Genomic DNA, 19,569 nt, shown 5'->3' with positions numbered 1-19,569 from the left:
ACACCACAACCATTCTGTGACCAGCACTGAAGCAGTGCCCTGTTCCAGGTCTCGTCCAATACAAATCCCAGTGGCCATATTAAGGAGGGGGTTGTTCCAAATTGCAGAGGACAGATGGACCTTCTGGTCCCTTCCCCTCACAAAACGTTTGCTAACTTTAAGGTGGGCCAAGAACTCTGTGAGCTATTGGAATGGAAGCACCCAACACGAGGCGATGACCTGCTACACCAAGCATGGAGGAACTATGAACGGTCATCTGAAGTAACAGAGGGAAGAGAACCGCAAGTGAGAGATGTATAATCACGTAGTTCGTAAAACAATCCGACGAAAGGTGGATCATTCATAACAGCAGGTGATTTAACAACTGATCACAACTTTATTCACTTAGTTGTAAAATATCTGGGTTCAGCCTAGGAAGAGTAAGAAAGTTTCCTACCACTTCACCTGAAAAGTAAGCAAATAAATTGATTAAAGTATTACAGTACCCCACCACTGTTACCATGTTTCTGAATGCAAGGATCAAGATGTAAGGGCAATGTCCTATTTCCATTGCTTCACTAGGCCTCATCTTAGTGAAAAGAAACACATTTTCTGTATCTGTACGCTGTAAATCTGCACACTTCCTATCCTGCAGTCAGCAACTGCTGGAACTTCCTTTGGAAGGGAAACCTAATCTTTATTTTGTATAACATAGCCATGGACATGCTCACTTTTTATCAGACAGGACCGTTAGCCATCAGGCTCCCAAGTGCCACCATACCACCAACTCTAGCATTACCAGGGTACATATCAATATTTGTAAAATATTCTCTTAACAAGGTTCCTTAAAACAACACAGCCCTGGCGTCCTGCCAAAACTATCTGTTCCTATTAAATGGGTAAGCAGCAGATTCTCTCCAGCACATTGCTGTCATGTTCTTTTCCTGTGTTACAGGCTAGTTCCCATGCTGCTGTCTTTATGTGTGACCAAAACCTGCAGGCAATGCAAACAGGATTCTTTACATCAATTAAGCTCATGAAATTATTCTGCCAATTCAAATATAAAATTTGTGAAGCCAGTTTTCTCAGACCCTTGTTTCTGGTAAGTGAATCATATTCTCTACCAAAGAGTCTCACTCCTGTTTAATTACTCTTCACATATATTTTCTACTGTTTTCCTACATCCTGCAGCAGAGGAACATAACTAAAAGGAATCGCTCCAATTCAGATTCATAACTTGATACCAGAACAGTCAGAAGGAAGGAACATACTGACTCAGAAGCAACTTGGCTATCTTCGCTGGCAGACAAGGAATATTTCTATGCAGAGGCTCAGAAAAAGCACATTTTTTCCTCTCCTCCCAAAACATTACAAACCAATTTCTACAGCAAGTTAGCAGACTGACGAACAGTTCAGTAAGCAATGCTGACTCACATTCTCTTTCTGACTCATGTTCTCCTTCTGACTCAGTCTTATTTTGGCAATCTCGTTTTTTCCCTACCTCCACATACAGCTTCCTAGAATTGACAGAAAATTAACACATTTTATCACCTAAGATGAGCATATGCTTTAATTTATCCTGGAGTAGACTAAATTAACACTACTTCAGTGAAATTACTATGGAATTTACACCCAGTGAATACAGTTCACTTCTAAATGAAAAAAGGAAAAGAAAAATGTGCTACATTGGGTGTTACACAAAGATAACAATGCCACCTTACAAGGAGAATAAAACACCACTGTGTTACCGTCTAGGTACTTTAAGGATACCTTTTCCCAACACACAGCATTTTTTAAAGTTTTCTCACTACTATTTCAAACTTTTATGAAAAAAGAATAAATGTTTTGAATTCCAGCAATAGCTTATGTATGTTGGGCTTGGTGCTGAGCTACTCATGAAACAGTTCTCATACAGTGGGGATATATTGCCCATAAGGAAGTTATTAGCAGCTTTAAGTAGGTTCTTCTAATCAACTACTTGGAGCTGCGATAGAAACAAAGAATAAGAATACTGATTTGAAAACCCTGAGATGTATTGGAATATTCACTATTGGGATGATAATCCTCAGGATGTACACAAAGCGAGAGCATTAGTAATTTAAAATGTCAAAACAGTTTACAGCTTAAGCCACTTTAATTTTTTTCCCTACAGATTAATTAAAAAGGGAGCATAACTACTAGCCTAAAACAAATCAAAAAAAGTCATTGCTTTAGTATTTAAAATAAAGTTGTTTAAACATGTAATGAATTAGACAATAATACCTATCTGTCCACACCAGGGCTCAGTGTAAAAACATTCCTGAAAGGCAGTTATACATCTAAAGTTAAGTATTAACTTGGTACATGCTGCTGTCTTTGTATATATACAGGACATTTGGTCAGCTTTTAATACAATCAGCCCTGGTGCAATGACCTACCAACTCTTCTCTTGAAAGAGGATTCAGGAGCTAGAAATGGAATTGCAGAAAAGTTTACCTTTAATCTAACTGTATTTTCCACATTTTAAATCACATATTTAGGACCGAGTTCCACATCACTTTATTAATATTAGCTGGACTTAAATGTGTAAACAGTACTTTGCATGAATAGGGATTACAGAATTTAGGTTTTCAACTTCTAAAACTATTTGTTGGCTCTTCTACAACACAGCCAAAATAATCAGCCTCATCTGATAAACAACATTTAATTGCCACTGACTTGGTTTTGTATAGCTACTGTTCTCACTAACAAAAGTCTCACTGGGCTACAGTTACCGAAAATATTTGATGTTATTAGTGGGAGCAAAGCAAAACTCTAGGGAAAAAAATGTGTAACTAGCAATAACAATTTAGTTTCAAGATACCCACATTAAGATGCACATCTGATGCAAACAAAAGGAATGAAAATAAGGTCTTCTAAAAATTGGGAGGTATACAGAGAGGATGCTATTTTGATAAGGATCACAAAAACAAGATGTGTTACATCTAAGAGAACACTCCCCCAGGAAATAAATACTTCAGCAAACAAGTGACCCTTAACACTTACAGAAGCTTCATCAGAAGAATCTTTCAGAAGGATTTGTTCGCTTAAACTCAAATGAAAACCATTTTGGATGTCAACCGCAGTGTCAACAGGTAGGGCAGCAAATACTATCTGTAGCACTCCTCTTCAGTAACATATAAGCAGGCACCTGCTAGAGTATTTACTGCCAAGTTAATGATGACAAAACAGCATTAAAATGTATTATTCTCAGGCAGTTCTCATCCTCTGCAGGAAGATGGTAAGTCAAATAGTCCTAATATACTGTCAAAATCTGATACTCACTGTCGCTATTCAGAATGTTTCTATACTTTCTGAAGTAGATCTTTCCCTTTGTAGTAATGAATAGCTCAATTAGAAAACTTAGTATTTAACTGTTTATGTTCTACCATGGAGTAACTATCTTGTCATGTGTCTTAAATAGCCAGGACATGACTTCTTAACAGTAAATAGCAGCTGATCCTCACCAGAATCTACTCAATAGCTCCATTTTCTTGGCTAGAAGGCTCAGGGTATTTTTGAATGCTGCTCTACTTCAAGTGTATTGATCCCTTGTAATGTGCAAGAACAGTGGTGATTCTGATGCTTTTTAGCTGATGGGATCCCTCTTCCCCTCTCTCCCTTATTGAGGGGACCACTGTGCAGGCACACTGTGCTTCTTCCACACATGCAGCACTGAGCTCTGTGCTGATGTGTACTGCCAGGCATAATTAGCACAAAATAAACTCAAGCCTTCAACAGAGTCCTGTGGGGGCTGGAACTCACTGTCTCCCTGGAAGACTGTCTCCCAGCCAAGATCAAAAGCCGTACTCAAACGACAGTATCAAAGGTCACAGTTTACAGCTCACAGAGATATCATTAAATCATGACTTCATGTTCACGTCTTGCATAGCTTTACAGGCCAAAGTGTACTTGATGTCCTCTTAGCTGGTCTTACTGTTTAGCAAAGATCCAAAACGTTTAAAAACTGCCACCACCACATCACCTATCACTTCTTAAACTTAAATGACCCAGACACTTCATGTTACTTGCAACACAAAGACTTTCTGTCCCTGACATCCTTCTTTTTGCTGTGTTTTTAATTTTGAACTAAGCCTCAGACTAGCAGTGTGTCACTAGAACAAGGATACTTCCATTCTTAATTCTGCAATATTCAACAGTCATGCTTTAATAATGAGGAAACTGGTAATGAACAGGTTCTTAGCTCTTGATCCCTGCCAGTCATTTTCTATTCAAGCATAGGAAGTCCAGTACTAGTCTACTACTACTCTCTCTCTGCAGTCTCAGTGAAGGGAAAACAGAGTCATCCTTTACTATGACAGAGACACTTTCCTTCTGCCCAGCCCTGTAAAATAACAATAAAAACCCGTCAGAATTCTTATTTTCTTCCATTATTTTATCATTCACCAATGTGCGCCAATTCCTCTTGTGATTTAACACCTTGCCTCCGTATGCTGTCAGATTCTTCCGGTAAGCTTTAAGCAGGAGAAGCAAACTAGTGTCTCTGCCCACGGGTAACAAATAATAAACATCTCTACCTCATCTGTTTAAGGAAACATCACTGGACTGTGATTCTGAGTACCTGTTTAATGTTCCTCCAAATAGATGGTGGTCTCCTATCTCTGTGAAATGTTTCCAGGATTGCTCATCTCCTTATGAATATTTTTGGCCTTGAAAAATCTATTAAGGACTGCATTTGGCCTTCCTTTTATATGCACTGCTAGCAACAGCAAAGATTTGCAATTTCCAGTAGGAATTGCTTTAACATTAACAGTAACGTACATCCATGTGCATCCATTATATGTGAGCAAGCATACAGAAAACTCAGCTTTTAGTTCTGCTATCTGGAAATATCTCTTCAAATAATTTTCTTCCTATTTTGAAAGCATAGTATTCCTCACCATTAAATTAGCCATTTGAGAAGAAAAATCTTTTTCATCTTATCCCTCTCATCCATCGCTCATATATGAGCCAACAGTAACACCTCACTCTTCTGCTTAGTGATGTGCCAAAACCTAGTTTGGATCATTTCCTAAGGGACAATGTTATTTGCTATCACTGCCATCAATCCTTTGCACAGGCACCAAGTGGCAACACAAGTGTAAATCCTACCAGATAAACAGTGAGATGCTTTGTAGGAGTACTACCTATCTACCTACCAGAGAGCAGCAGGTGGCACCAACAGTCCTATGACACAAAACAAAAGCGAATATAAAATAAGCTTATTGCCAAATCCCACTGAGATACTCTGTTAGGCCTACATTTTATGTTCAGAATAGTTCAGTGAAGGGAGGCTGAAGGCTTACATGGCTCTTCCTAGTACAATCCACAGACTAACGTACAGTGAACATTAGGAAATATTCATAAAAGCAAAGACAGTAGCTTCCTAGTTACATTGGGTTTTCTTCTTATTACAAGCGACTACTCTCTAAGACTCACAAATGCGGGACTTCTGTTTGCTTTGGTTTTGTTTTAAAATAAAGACATGCAGAGATGTACCACTTCCAGGAACAATTTCAGCATTGAGTTTGAATCTAAGAAACCCTCATGGGAGCAGAGCATGTGTCATTCTCTGAGGACTACTGACCTGAGTAAGAAACTGCACGCACCCCTCGCCCCCCCACTATGCTGGTGCTGGCACATGTCCTTCAGTATCTTGCTGGCTAGGTAGAGGACTCAGGCTCTGAAAAAGCAAGGTGCATCAGGCAAGCCTCCATGAGGCTGGATTTTCTTCTTCTTTCTGTATGCATGCTATGCATTCCTCCCATCTGGAGAACAATTCAGAAAGGTGGAATCAAACCAAGCAACCTTTGTCACATTTAGATGTTTCCAGCAGCTAACAAATTAAAGCATGTTGAATCCTTTACATTAAAGGGGTCACAGTATTTTTAAATTGCCAATCACTTCCAGTTTATAAATAAAAAGGATTCTTAACCTAAGGTGCTAGTTTAAAAGTAATCAGGGAAAGATAAGACCATGTGATCAACAGTTTTTTCTATTATAAACAGAAAACTTTTTGCAAACTGTTTTACGATTTCATCTAAAACCCAGACTTTAACACCACTTATAATCACGCAACAGAAAAATCTTCAGCCATAAAGCTAGAAGCCTGAAATTATTTCCAACTTACATGTATCACTTCCTATCCTAGGCTATTATCATTAATATAGAAAGCTTCCAAACTACAGCTACCTGATCAGTATAGCAAATGCTAACTCTTTTTTACCTATACAGTAAATCCACTAGTCATAGTTTATCTCCACAGCAACTTCTGCGTTCATTATGCACACATCCCTTTTTATGAGAAGCATGAATTTTAGGTAAATAAAATCATGTAGTTTACATATTCAATGGAAATGTTATCAGCTTATGGGAAGCATTGAAAAAAATTTCACGCTGATGCAAGACAGACTTTATTCCTTTGAAGGCGTAGTGTCTTCACTGTTTCAGAACTTCACCAACGCATGCTGTAGTCTGTGTGCTAAACATTCATTTAAGGAAACGCAACTGGCAGCAAAACTTTCCAGTGCTGCACTAGCCAAATTTGCAAACAGGCAGAAATTACTCTAAAAGCTTACTATATTATGATCCACTCAACAACAGTTAGTTTTTTAAAAGCAAACAAACAAAAAGAATCAAAAAAACCCACCAGAAAACACACAGCAGACACACACCCAACAATGGTCATTTAGTTGAAATGATATTACTTTACACAGCCTAGTATTTTGGCAAAATTGTTAGGGTAACACACTGTCACTTCTTCCTCCCTCAGGACTTTCTTGCATGCTGTTATTTAAAATCACATTCTACAGCAGACAGAGGCAAACAGTGTTGTTCTTACCCAAGCCCTTCCTGAGTACTAGCTTTCACGTGAATTTTGGAGACACCCATCCACCCACAGAACTGGTAACAGCAGAGGATGGAAACACCACACTACAAGGCAATTCAGTTCAGTGAGGTTCCACCTTCCTCCTCAACACTACCTGACTATGAGGAGTAGCATTTAGCCAGTTATTTGTAAACCCATCTAAGTGAATCCTGGATTGTTGTCACAATACCAAAGGATCTGCCTATGTTCTTCTTTGCATGACCAAGCAGTCTCACCACTAGGGCATTTTCCTTTTCTTTAATAGCATTTTCTGTTTGGTTGCTTTTGGGGGTTTTGTTTATTGTTGGTTTTGGTTGTGTTTTGGTTTTTTTTTTTTAAATTAAATTCTTTCTTCTCCCTCATCTTACAGCTGTGGCAGAAATGCTGACGCAGGGCAAAAAAAAGAAACAGTAGTTAGCTGATATTATACCCTTGTATACATAATAAAATAAAAAGAAAGCATCAAAAACTTTTTTTTTTTCAAAATGAACAGCTGTAGAAAAGGAGTTGGAGCTCTCAGAAAAACAGAGACAGTAAGAAGGGAAGCGGTAACTGAGAAGAAAAAAAAAGAGGCAGCTGCCCCTGTTGAAAATCAACAATTATTAAAATGATATGCATGAAAATGAGCTGAGAATGACTTTACAGTTTTTATCTCTACCTTAGCATTGTCAAAAGAAGTTCAAACTGACAGCTTTTCATAGACTATTGGAATTTCACTAAGAGATCATTTTAATTGATCAATCATTATACCTTACCAGGTATATATATATGCCATCTAACCATGAGGCAGGCAGAAGGCATATGAAAGCTCTGTTCCTCTTCCTCACAGATCAGAAGCTGGGAGGGGGGGAGCTGCTAGCATGTTAGGAGGGGTGCTTGCCCTCTTACTTTCTAGAAAAGCAAGTTCTAATTTTAGCTTTTCTAAACTTCACAGATACGTATTTAGCTACAGGAGACAGTTTTATTTTAGGAATTATTACTGCTCACAGCAGTAGAAATATTTGTAATACTGTCTTATGAATGAAATGCATTAAAAAGCCCTCAGACACACCAAAAACTTTATACATAAACAAAAATTCCTTCTTGTAAGTCTCATCTGACCTTAAACTTTAAGTCTCTGTCACGAGACTGATAATGTTTCTTTGCTTTACATTTGGCATGTGAGTCTCATTTGTGATCTCCAACTTTGGGGGCATGCACAGGACTGTTTTTGTTCTAGTTAGAAAGCAGCCCAGTGCCTACAGTGCTGCTTCATGAGAATCTAGTGAAGGAATACAAGAAACTGATCAAAAGGTTTTCCTTCCAAACATTTACTTTATGTCCATCACTAGAGGGGGCAGGGAGGGGTGAGGAGATAAAGGAACTTTCCTAATAGTCTGTCTTACTGAAAACGTGGAATTTACTTACCTATATATTTATTATCAATGCAGTATCTGAACACCACAAGAAAATACTGATTGCTGTATCCTCACACATTATTACTACCCTAGAGATGCAACAAAGCAACTGAATAAGCACAAAGGAAACAAAACAAGGCAAAGTTGATCATTTGCTTGAGTCACAGGAAATGGAGTCAAGACTAAACTCATCATACTGGCTAACCAGCACCCACCATTGCCAACATCACAGTCCGCCCCTCTGGAAAACACAAAAAGACAGGCTACATTTCTAGCCACTTTTCTTAAAAAGAAAAAACAAAACAAACCATGAGCATTCACAAATGTTTCAGTTTTGGACTAACCATTAATCAGGTTCACTAAGCCAATAATCAATTTATTGCAAGTCAGCTGGTTTTACAGCCGGAAGGGAAAAAGAAACACCAGCAGCTTTATCTGACACCAAGTTCTTTAAGTTCAGCTGAGAACTGCAGCTGAACATGTACATGCACGGTAAGCAAGACGCCAATCTTCCATAATGAATCGGCCATATTGTGGGAGCAAGACACATGACAACTACCTGGGTTACTATTTACCCACCTGAATATGCACATACAGATTATCTGATCACCAAAATGATTGTGAAATAATCTTATTCAAGCGCATCAAGCTACCCCAGCATGAATTTGACACAGCGTTGCAAAATATTTGTAATCCTAAAGATAGCCAGCAAAACTGTCCTAGATATTTAGAAGTGACCACAGATTGACAGAGGGGAAAGAAAAAACAAAGCAGTGTCAGTGTCGGATTGCAGGTAGGAGAAAAAAAATCTGCTTTACACTGTTCTGCTGGACACTAAGGGAAATGCACAGCACTATAAAAGGTTGTTATCAGATTTATTAATAGAAGTCAGTGGTTCAGCAGTATTTTTAGATGTATGTTTTAACATGAGATCTTTGCAAGTAAACCGAGAATCTACTACGTTTGGAGACCCCTTATCAGACTAATAGTTCGTATCAAATAATCCAGCTGAGGTCAATACAGGCAATACTGTGTAGAAAAATAAGCACCCAAATATGCCAGAGAGCAATACTGTCAAAACTTTATATACAGTATGTAGAGATAGATAAATAGAGGTTCACCAAAAAAAAAAAAATTAATCTGTTCAACATTTCCCTTAGAAAGTAGGTTTAAATAAGACATGCTGACAAGAAAATAGGTTGAAAAGGATCCTCCTGAAAGAGCTAGCATATATAAATAATAATGACAGGTTACTGACAGTTTTACACAAAACGAATAAAAATTCCGCTTATCTTGCTATGGAAAAAACAAGAAATAAATCATGCAGCAAGTATGACACCAGATCAGGCCAGATGTTTACGGGACTAACACTGCGTCACACAAATACTGGCTCAGATCCAAAGAGACAATTAGGACAGTGTGATCCTAGTAAGACACTCCTCCTAAACTTCAAACCAATTTACTGGAATTTATTACACAGTGAACTTACAGCTAACGTTGGAGACCTTAAATTACTAAAATCTCTAAAAGCACACTGTATTATACTTAACATTGAGTACTTAGAAAGCAGAACTGCATCCCATGAAATATTTATATTTAAGTCAAAAATTATATAACCTCAAATGGTTAAATCAGCACAGCTACCAACAGTAGAAGACATACTCTATAAATGGAGAAAATAGCTACAAGTCTGTTACCGTTCTTAAATTACCACATTTTAAAGAATGGCATCCCAAAATACACACCTTGCGGTGTTCTACAACCTACAGCATCTGAGCTGATTAAGCACTGACATCAGCAGAGAAGCTTCTGCTCTCTAAAAGCATTGTTCACCACTGCAAAGGGCAGAGGAAAAACAATTATTTCACAAACCCATTGTGAATGTATAATTTTTCCCTTCTCTTCAAGGAAATTAATCTAAAAAAATTGTAGTTTAAGTGTCCAACATACCTGCCAAAGTAAATTTTCACAGATAAAACCCCATAAATCTGACTACCACATTCATGATTTCAGGTACTAGTAGGCAGAGATAATATACTTACAGGATTAATTCAGTTAACTTCAGGTATGTAAATATAGTCCTTATCGAAATGTAAGTGCTGCTTCTTTCACTCTGTTCTTTTTCCACTGCACACACATACAAAAAAAAAAAACCCACAGAAGAAAAGCATAAAGAGAAAACTGATTCTGGTTTATTTCTCAATATCCATGAGGTTTCATTAATGAGTTATCAAGCAAAAAGAATAAAAGGATAAAAGTTCACAAGCCAGCAGCTGGCATCACAGGCACTCTCCATAGCAGAATTCAAAAGAAATGTCAGTTAGAGTGGCAGCAGCTACAGTCAATGCTGGAAGCTGATGCCTCTGCGGGAAGAGGATGCTGGGAGATTTTCCCAATCTGTGCTGCAGCCTAATTCTAATCCATCACTCCTAACTGCAAGGAGAAAATGGAGACACGAGGAACGCAAAATGATTTATATTTAAAGACAAAAAGGGAGTTACCACAGTAGTTCCTGAATAATTTAAAAAAAAGATGCTACAATTAGACAGGAAAGGAGAAGTATACAAATGCAACTGCAGTAAAAATAGATCAAACATACAAGAGTTGGTAGCAAGCAGCACTGAAGAAAACTAACTAGCTCATCTTTGATTTTCATTATTTGACAGTACTCAAAGAATTTTTTTTATTAACCCTTTGACATTTTTTCCCCAGGAATCCAAGTTTTTAGCTAGAGTCCCAGGACCAAAATAAATCAATAGCACAGCAAGGCAGCTAATAAACAGTTATCTTCATGAATACACACAGCAATAGGAAAAAGTAGGAGTCAGAAGCAAAAGAGCTGCAAAAGAGGTAGTTTAATCCCCTTGTTCTAATCTGTCCAGATGAGATATGGGAAAGCTCAGCACATGGGAGCTAAGCAGCAGAAAATTAAACTGTCCTCCATCATTACCTTTCAAAAATATTCTTTAAAGCTGTACCACCTGAGCTAATGTTACCTATTTCTAGCTATGTTTACTATCATGAACTGAGATTTACTCACAAAAATGGCTCAAACAAAGCCTTTAAAACACAATGCAGGAAACTATAGATTGACTTTACTCATTACAGATGGGTACTAAGTAACAAAGGCAGTAATACTTCAAACTAATCTATTTAAAAATTTTACTTTTGAAAATGCAATTAAGAATGCAATATACCAGGAAAGAGTTGCATAGTATTTCCTACAACACCTGAAGAAACCAAGGGCTATGATCAGGTAAGACAGGCTTTGCAGGACAGAGATGAGATGGACAGCTGTAACTTACAGACAACAGCAGCTTTAAAATCAGGATGCTTCTACCTTTTCCCTGAAATGATGCCTGATAGTGTTAAAAGACCAAGGAGTTCAGAGATATCAGAGTTCTCCACCATGTGCCTTGGAAGCAATGCTTATGTGTCTTGTCATTTACTATATTAACATTATTTGGGGCAGGGAGAGTCAAAGTGCCAGGATTTCTCTCCTCTTGATTGCACATGAAAGGTAAACCAGTTTTGAATCAAGGTTAAGCAGTCACATAAAAATTGACTCAGTTCACACACAAAACATACAACATTGTCTTTAAATCAGTGCAAGTTGCAGACAGTCCACACTTGAGGGTTGAGAAAGTATTTCCCAGTAAAAGCTGAGAAAGAGACAGGAGCATATTTCCACAAAACTGACAAAAGCAAGCTTTCTGTCTGCAAATACCAACACACCTTCAAAAGATTCTCTCTGTATTGTCTTAAAGAAAAAACACACTAATACACAGTCAAGACACCTTTCACTCAGATTGCTTCCCAAAATGCTCTGAGACAGTTTTCAATCATCTGGCAGGGGCGGGGGGGAACCCCCAATAAACAACCAAAACACGACATCATTAAAGACCAGAAAGGTTTTTGTTTGTTCGATAGTTTAAAATAAAGAATGTGGCAAATCCGGGTTTCAAACATTTTTCCCTAACAACAATCCTCCTTCTCAATATCTGAGCAAGTGATAGCATACAAGTTTTTATTTTTTTTCATCTGTGAGTTAGAGCTCATCTTTTTATTGTCTTATCTAAAGCACTAGTAACTTAAAGATTGTACCACCAATCCAAAACATTAAGAGTCTACGTGACTTTCAAAGCATCCGAAGTTATTCAGAAGGCAATTCTTGAGTTGCATGACTGCAAACAGCATTTATGCAGTCTTTATTAAAGCACAGGATAAGCATTAACTGCCTGAAAGAAATTTAAAAAGAAAGAGAACACAGACATGATCAGTAGATCATGCATTCCAGCACAACACCAAGATTTCAACATGATCATTAACAGACTCCAGAAGCCTCCAGGAACCCCCACCCCAAAAACATTATGTGAGTTTACTGCCATGGTGTTAATTTATTTCTCACAGAAGAGAAAGCCACAAGCAGCAACCCAAATATTTAGGCTCAGTTCAGACAAACTTCTTTTGGCAAACACTGGATCACAGAAAAACAGGCTCTTGGTATCCTGTGCGGCAGTTCTTCACACAAGAGAGTAGCATGGTGTGGAAATTATGCAGTTTCAAGCAGTTCTCTGTAGAATGTCCCTGAGATGTTCTGTCTGGTTTCCCACCCCCACGCCTGTTTTTCCCCTCCTTACTTTCTATAAAAAGTTATGGACACAGGTGAAATTACATATTTCAAAGTCAACAGGAGATACCAATTTAAAAATTCACACAGTGTGCAAGACTTCTACTCAAATACAAACACACAGAAATTTTACACCAAAGGCAAAAGGTGTAGTTGCAATAAATGTGGAAGGGTTAGGAATGATATAATTATTGCCCACTCAAAACCCCTTAAACTTAAACAAATTATAATCCAAGAACAGTTTGGGGTAGAGAAGGATTAGTGAGATTACGCTTGTCTCTCACTACTGTTGTTCCAAATCTTGAGACTGACAGTATAAAAGTAGCTACTGTGTCATTTATGTAGCTATGAAAATATTATTTACTGGATACTAAAATCACCTTTACTGGACTTTTTATTTACCCTTAACCTTAAGAACAAAACATAAGAAAATAAAACTTTGATCATTGTCCTGGTTTCAGCTGGGATAGAGTTAATTGTCTTCCTAGTAGCTGGTACAGTGCTATGTTTTTTAGTTCAGTATGTAAAGAATGTTGATCACACACTGATGTTTTCAGATGTTGCTAAGTAATGTTTAGTCTAAAGTCAAGGATTTTTCCGCTTCTCATGCCCAGCCAGCGAGAAAGCTGGAGGGGCACAAGAAGTTGGCACAGGACACAGCCAGGGCACCTGACCCAAACTGGCCAACGGTGTATTCCATACCATGGGAGGTCACATCTAGTATAGGAACTGGGAAGAGGGGGGCGAGGAATTGCCAGTCGGGGACTAACGGGACATCAATTGGCGGGTGGTGAGCAATTGCACTGCACATCATTTGTACATTCTAATCCTTTTATTATTGCTGTTGTCATTTTATTAGTGTTATCATTATCATTATTAGTTTCTTCTTTTCTGTTCTATTAAACCATTCTTATCTGAACCCACGGGTTTTGCTTCTTTCCCCAATTTTCTCCCCCATCCCACTGGGTGGGGGGAGTGAGTGAGCGGCTGCGTGGTGTTTAGTTGCTGGCTGGGGTTAAACCACGACAATCATTTAAATTGTCACAGCTGTTTCTCACCATCTTAAGACAATGTCAGAATTTGAGTTCAAACTTATGGAGACAAGCACTGTTCTTAAAGTTTTTGGCTCCCTGAGTTCAAATTTTAATTTCGGGCCATTTCCTCAGCTGTTCAATTTCATTCACTGACAAAAACACACACATGTGCAGGTATAACTGAAATCTTAACTACACTTCTGAGATTACAAGGATAACCTGCTCTAACTTCCTTAAACACTTCTGGCCCTTAATCTATCACCCCAGTAATACCATACAGAGCTGCTTTGGTAGGATCAAGGATTAACAGTATCCAGCTTTGGGGAGGAAAAGGAAATGCAAAAGAGGAATGATAATACAGCAATGAAATATGCCTCTTTCTGCTGAAATTGGTAAAGACAGAAAATCCTAAGAATTCCATTATTCATCAAAAATAATCTGCCTGCTTTTCTACAGAATTCTAGCTTCCACCTTTTCATTATTTTGTTTTTTAAATGTGTTTAAATGAGATCTCACTATCTCTCCACTGATGCCATAACTCAGGGTCTGGTGTCAGAAATTTTTATACAAATAGCTCAACATGAATACTTCCTCTGTGTATGAACTGTTTGCAGCAGTCAGGCAGACTACTACATTTTGGGGAAGAAACAACTACAAAGCATCTTCTATAAACACACCAGCTATCATGATACAGTTACTCTAAATGTTGTTATTCATTTGCATAAGCCTCTGATAATGGGGTGGTAATTGAAAACACCATCTTGCCTTTACCTCAAATAAAAAGACTGCATACTGACCAGTAACATGGAAAAGCATAATAACTTGATGGTAACTTATCCCTGTCACATACCGACAACATTTTAAGGAAAAGTTAAATGAGATGGGAAGAAATCCAAATACAATTAAAATTTCATACAAGTTCCTAACAAGAACTTCAGAGGATAAAATACATACAGAAATCAAAACAGCAGTGACAAGGTCAGTACATGTTAGGCATATGGTGATGGTTAAAAACTGTTGAGAACTCAAATCTCTTTTAATCTTCTTGTAAAACCAAAGAAGAGATCATTTACAAAGTTATACTCTGGCAACAGAAAACATGGATCTCTACATTCCACAAAAAGAATTTCCAGATAATCTGGGGGAAAATTAAGGTAGCAGAAATATATAGCAAAAAAAAAAGTCATAGAAGTTGAGAATTATCTTGTTCAGTAAGACTGAAATTAAAGTTCATAGTTTTTCCACAATAAGATTCAGGTACTGATGAAGCATTTTTAGCAAGAATTAAATAAAAGAACAACACATACATAAATCTGTTCCATCCATGTATGGTTTTGAACCTGCAGATGCTTGGCAGGTAACAGCATTAAGTTAGCTTATGAAACAGATTTGCCCAAAACTTAAAGTAAGCAGACACTCCAGTGGAAACATGGGGAAATATTTGGTAAGTAGCAGCTTACCACCACAAAACTTCTTGGCAGAGGCTTGAATGAATTTCCAAAACAGAAAGAACCGTTTGTCTCTAATTACTCAGTCCCTTTTACAACAGAATATGCCAATCTGAAACCAGTTCTGAGTTAACACAACCATGTAATGGCAAATTTACTTTCACATATATCCCACCTATCTTCTTTTTAAGGTTGAAGATGCTATATCTGAAGTTATGGCCAAGCCAGCACTTTGAAAACTTAGTAACTCTTTTTGGCAGAGAAGATACTAGGTAAAAATGCTACTGCTTGCTTTAACCAAAATGGCAGACTAACCTACTGCAATAGCCTTTCTTTGGCTTTAGCACCAGTGAGTAAAGAATGGCATTTACAGGTAGAACACCATTTAATGGTCCTTCCACATTTCTACAGAACAAGTATTTGGGGCTCATTACAAAAACTGTTTTGGAGTTGCTGTGTACACCTACAGTAGCCACCATGAGCAGAAGATCACAAAAGAGTCTAGATAAAGAATTTAATCCATTTAGACAATCAGAGCAAAGACTGATTTCCTCCTGGACCTGTCCTCAGCTACGACAGCCAGCACTAGAGATTTAGGGAAGGATTTTACCCTATTAAGATAACTCATTGCCCTTTAACATCTAACCTGGACAACCTGGTATCTACGGTTAAGCAATAATATTTAGGGAATAAAGCCAGTAAAAGCCAAGTTATATTAGCAAAACCATTTGCTAGCATTTACTGGAGCAATATACACAGAGCACAATATTACTCTATAGGTATTTTACATGAAGAATTACAAAGTGGTGTATGAAATACTATGAAAACATAGTTATTACACATTCTTTTCAAATCTCTAAACCAAGAAGTTGATCTGACAGAATTTGAACCTCTGATCCCGTTAAGTAAACATCCACAGTCCTTGGGGACACAACTCTCTGTAAAAAAATGTCTATTTTAGTTAAATTCAGTTGGGTATAACCAAACTGCAATAAGCCACTCAAACCAATACCGGGCATATAATCACAGAGCTGTAACAACGCCACTTTCTTACCCCAAATAAAAGAGATTGAAACATTAATAGATAGGAAAATTTAAAGACAAACATTATCAACAGCAAAATCAACAAAATAGATATAGCTTCCCAAAAGGTTGAACCTCTGGTAATTCATTGTTTCAGTGTAGTAATGCTTCCAAATTTCTACTACTGTATTATTAACAGAAAAAGCTACCATTAATTCTAGACAGGGTAAGGTCAAGTATAACTGGTGTGGCACTAGACTTGGGAAAGGCTTCCCCTCAGGCAAACTACCAGCATCATTGGTAAACTACAACCAAAGAGTTTCAGGGAAGGTATTGAAGACTTCCACAAAAAGTCCTAAGGTTTTTTTTCAGTTCCTTAGGCACTTTTTAAAAATAGCTATACCTTCTAAAGAATTTGAGAGAGAGGCTAATCAAGTGAAGAATCCTGCCCAGATACAAAACAATACACACATTTCTGTATAATTTCTGTAACCGCAGAGTAGCTAATTGTCTAAACACAGAGCAAGTCAGCAGCAGCAAGTATTCCTGCCAAGATTATCCTACTCTTATAGCTCAAACATTCACTAACTGAACTGCCTCTCTATGAACCTAATTTTCAAAGGAAACAACATACACAATTATGCTGACTGTCCACTCATGTGTCCCCATGCTCTTAGTATTTTAACCTATTTGCCATTTTCGATCAGCCAAATTTGTCAGAGAAGCAGTGGACTCAAGAGATAATTAAGATAATTTAGGTAGCGCAGAAATAGGTGAAGGGTACCTACTGAGGGAAAAGCTACAGTGTAACACGCAATTTTCTGTTTTGTTGACCTGCTGGAAAATCAAGCTACCTGTTGACCATCCAGGAACAAGGAGAACACAGGTGCAGGTGAGTGAAAGGAGAGGTAAGTAGGTGATGCAGACATGTGCAGGGATGAGTAAGTGCTCAGGGAATGCAGTTGCTCACACTGTGCTTTCTACTAGACTTGTGCAGGACCACCTGAACAAGAACTGTGGGTGGTCCCACACTACTGAAACAGGCTGAGCTAAAGGCTGTGAAACCCAAACAAATGGAAAGTTAATTTTAGAATACACATATACCAGAATCAGTCAACAATATAACAGCACAGCTGTAGTATTTTTGGCCAGTGGACGCTGACAGCAACCACAGTGACAACTGTTCAGCTAGAGACATTAAGTCACAACATGATTTCTGCCCCACTAATATTCTCTCCATCATCCCACATTTACTATTCTACATAATGGTTACTACAGACAGAAGCAATACCAGCCAGAATAAACTACCATAAGTCTAACTTCTACACAGTTACAAAAAGTGTCTCTGTTTGACAGCTGTGGGCACAGAAGAGAGACTCAGGAAGAACAAATCAAAGTTCTGCAGGTCAATAATAAACATCTGTGCCAAGCTCGGATATCAATAAAACAAAAAAAACCAACCTTCTCATGGAAGGAATGAGTGTTGGATAAATGTTCTCATAAAGTAAGTATTACAGAGTCACCTTCTTCCCTCTCCTGAGGGAAGCAAGGGCCAGAGAAAGAAGTTATCTGATCATACAGCAACTGCTAGGGAGTCAGAGGAAGAAAAAGTAATCATTAACATGAGAAGTTCTCAACATGAATATATCAGATTCTTATTTCCTTCCGAGTCTCAGGAAGTGATAAATTTAATTCTTCAACTACAGTTTTACATAGAGAGCAGACCTTACTACCCTAGGTAAGATACAAATAGAGGGTCTGGCAAATCTCTAAGGTATAATTTACCAAGGCCATGGAAATTTTAGCAATTAAATTCAGTCCAAAGCTACTGCTCCTGGGTCTAGAAGTGTTTTAGCAATCTGAGGATATCATGAGAAGTCTCCTTCTCATGTGCTTTGTGGCACAAAAATGCAGTAAGATCCTACAGAAAACTAAAACCACTTATGAACAGCATTATCTGCTTGCATCACAGTTTAAGTAAGGTGTTGCTTCAGCATGAAATCTAATGCCAGAGAAGTGACTCTATCTCACTTCATTAAGGAAAAACATCTGTCCAGCAGTACATTATGAGGTATAGCAATTTCCATTTGAAAATCTTGCTTAGATGGTATTGCATAATGTGCGATCCAAAGTTTTTCCACTAATGCTATCATTTTTTCACCATGCAGAAATGTCTAAAGCCATCAGTATGTAGCTAAAAGTTATTAAAATTTGCTATTTTTAATTCTTTACAACTTTCATATTTGTTGACAAATACATCATCACATATATCAACCTAATTACACTTCCATTTCCCAACTTTTGGGGACCTTAATTGTTCTAGAAAATGTGCATGTAGTCAGTGCATATAAAATTATGCTTCCCTGGAATGGTGAGCATGCACTATTTCACTGATGTATAAGTAGTTTTAATAAAAATATACAAATTTTAAAAAAATTCTACTTACACTGGGATGTTTTCAAAGGCATCTTCAAAATTTTCCTGCAAAAGAAAAAGAACTGTTTCAATCAAATGTGCATGTGTTCTGGAACTCTTTCTGTAACATAGCAAAGCCACCATTACCAGACAGCACTTAATTCTGCAACATACAGTAATAATCAGAATATTCAGAGTCTACTGGCTTTTTGTTACACTGTCAGTGCAAACCACTACTCAAACAGATACATTTCTTATGGGCCTACTGCATCAGACTACAGTCAAGTTAAACCAAAGACCTCTTCCTTTTCAGACTCCCAAACTTCCACCACATAAGTCACAGAAGGCAATACAGACTTATGCCTCAGGAGTTTGTGCAGCACATCTGATGTATCCAGGATGCACTAGCTGACCAGTATATCTACACATTAAAGAAAAAAAAAATAATTAAGCGTTCTAAGCATATAGCTGATATGCAGGTTGGCCAGAATATATATACTAGATCCAGGATGTATTATAGATAGTGTGCATATACAGCCAGCTCATGCATTAGTAGCAGTTATGTCTGGACCAAGCTGTTGACATCTGGAGGATGTCTCTTTCTATCTAGATTCAAACCTCTTTCCACCTAGGTTCAAATTCCAAAGTAAAATAAAGGAAGAGATGTGCAAACATAAAAACGGTCAGAATGGTTCAGCTCATGGATCATCTGTTTCTACACCCAGTTTCCAAAACTGGTCTGTGGAAGTGTGTAGCA

General features: G+C 37.8%; 1 protein-coding gene across 1 annotated transcript in view; it reads right to left on the bottom strand.

Annotated features, from left to right (window-relative positions):
• The window catches only part of TTC39B (tetratricopeptide repeat domain 39B), a 47,747-nt gene extending 28,874 nt beyond the window's left edge, over positions 1 to 18,873 (bottom strand). Inside the window, exon 1 of the mRNA XM_010562079.1 lies at positions 18,844 to 18,873. The gene's annotated coding sequence lies outside the window, so the exon portion shown is untranslated. The remainder of the gene's footprint in view (positions 1 to 18,843) is intronic.
• Positions 18,874 to 19,569: the final 696 nt, after the last annotated feature.

This window comes from Haliaeetus leucocephalus, unplaced genomic scaffold, assembly GCF_000737465.1.
Source record: "Haliaeetus leucocephalus isolate CR32 unplaced genomic scaffold, Haliaeetus_leucocephalus-4.0 Scaffold154, whole genome shotgun sequence".
NCBI lineage: Eukaryota > Metazoa > Chordata > Aves > Accipitriformes > Accipitridae > Haliaeetus > Haliaeetus leucocephalus.
This window is presented reverse-complemented; position numbering and strand designations above follow the sequence as displayed.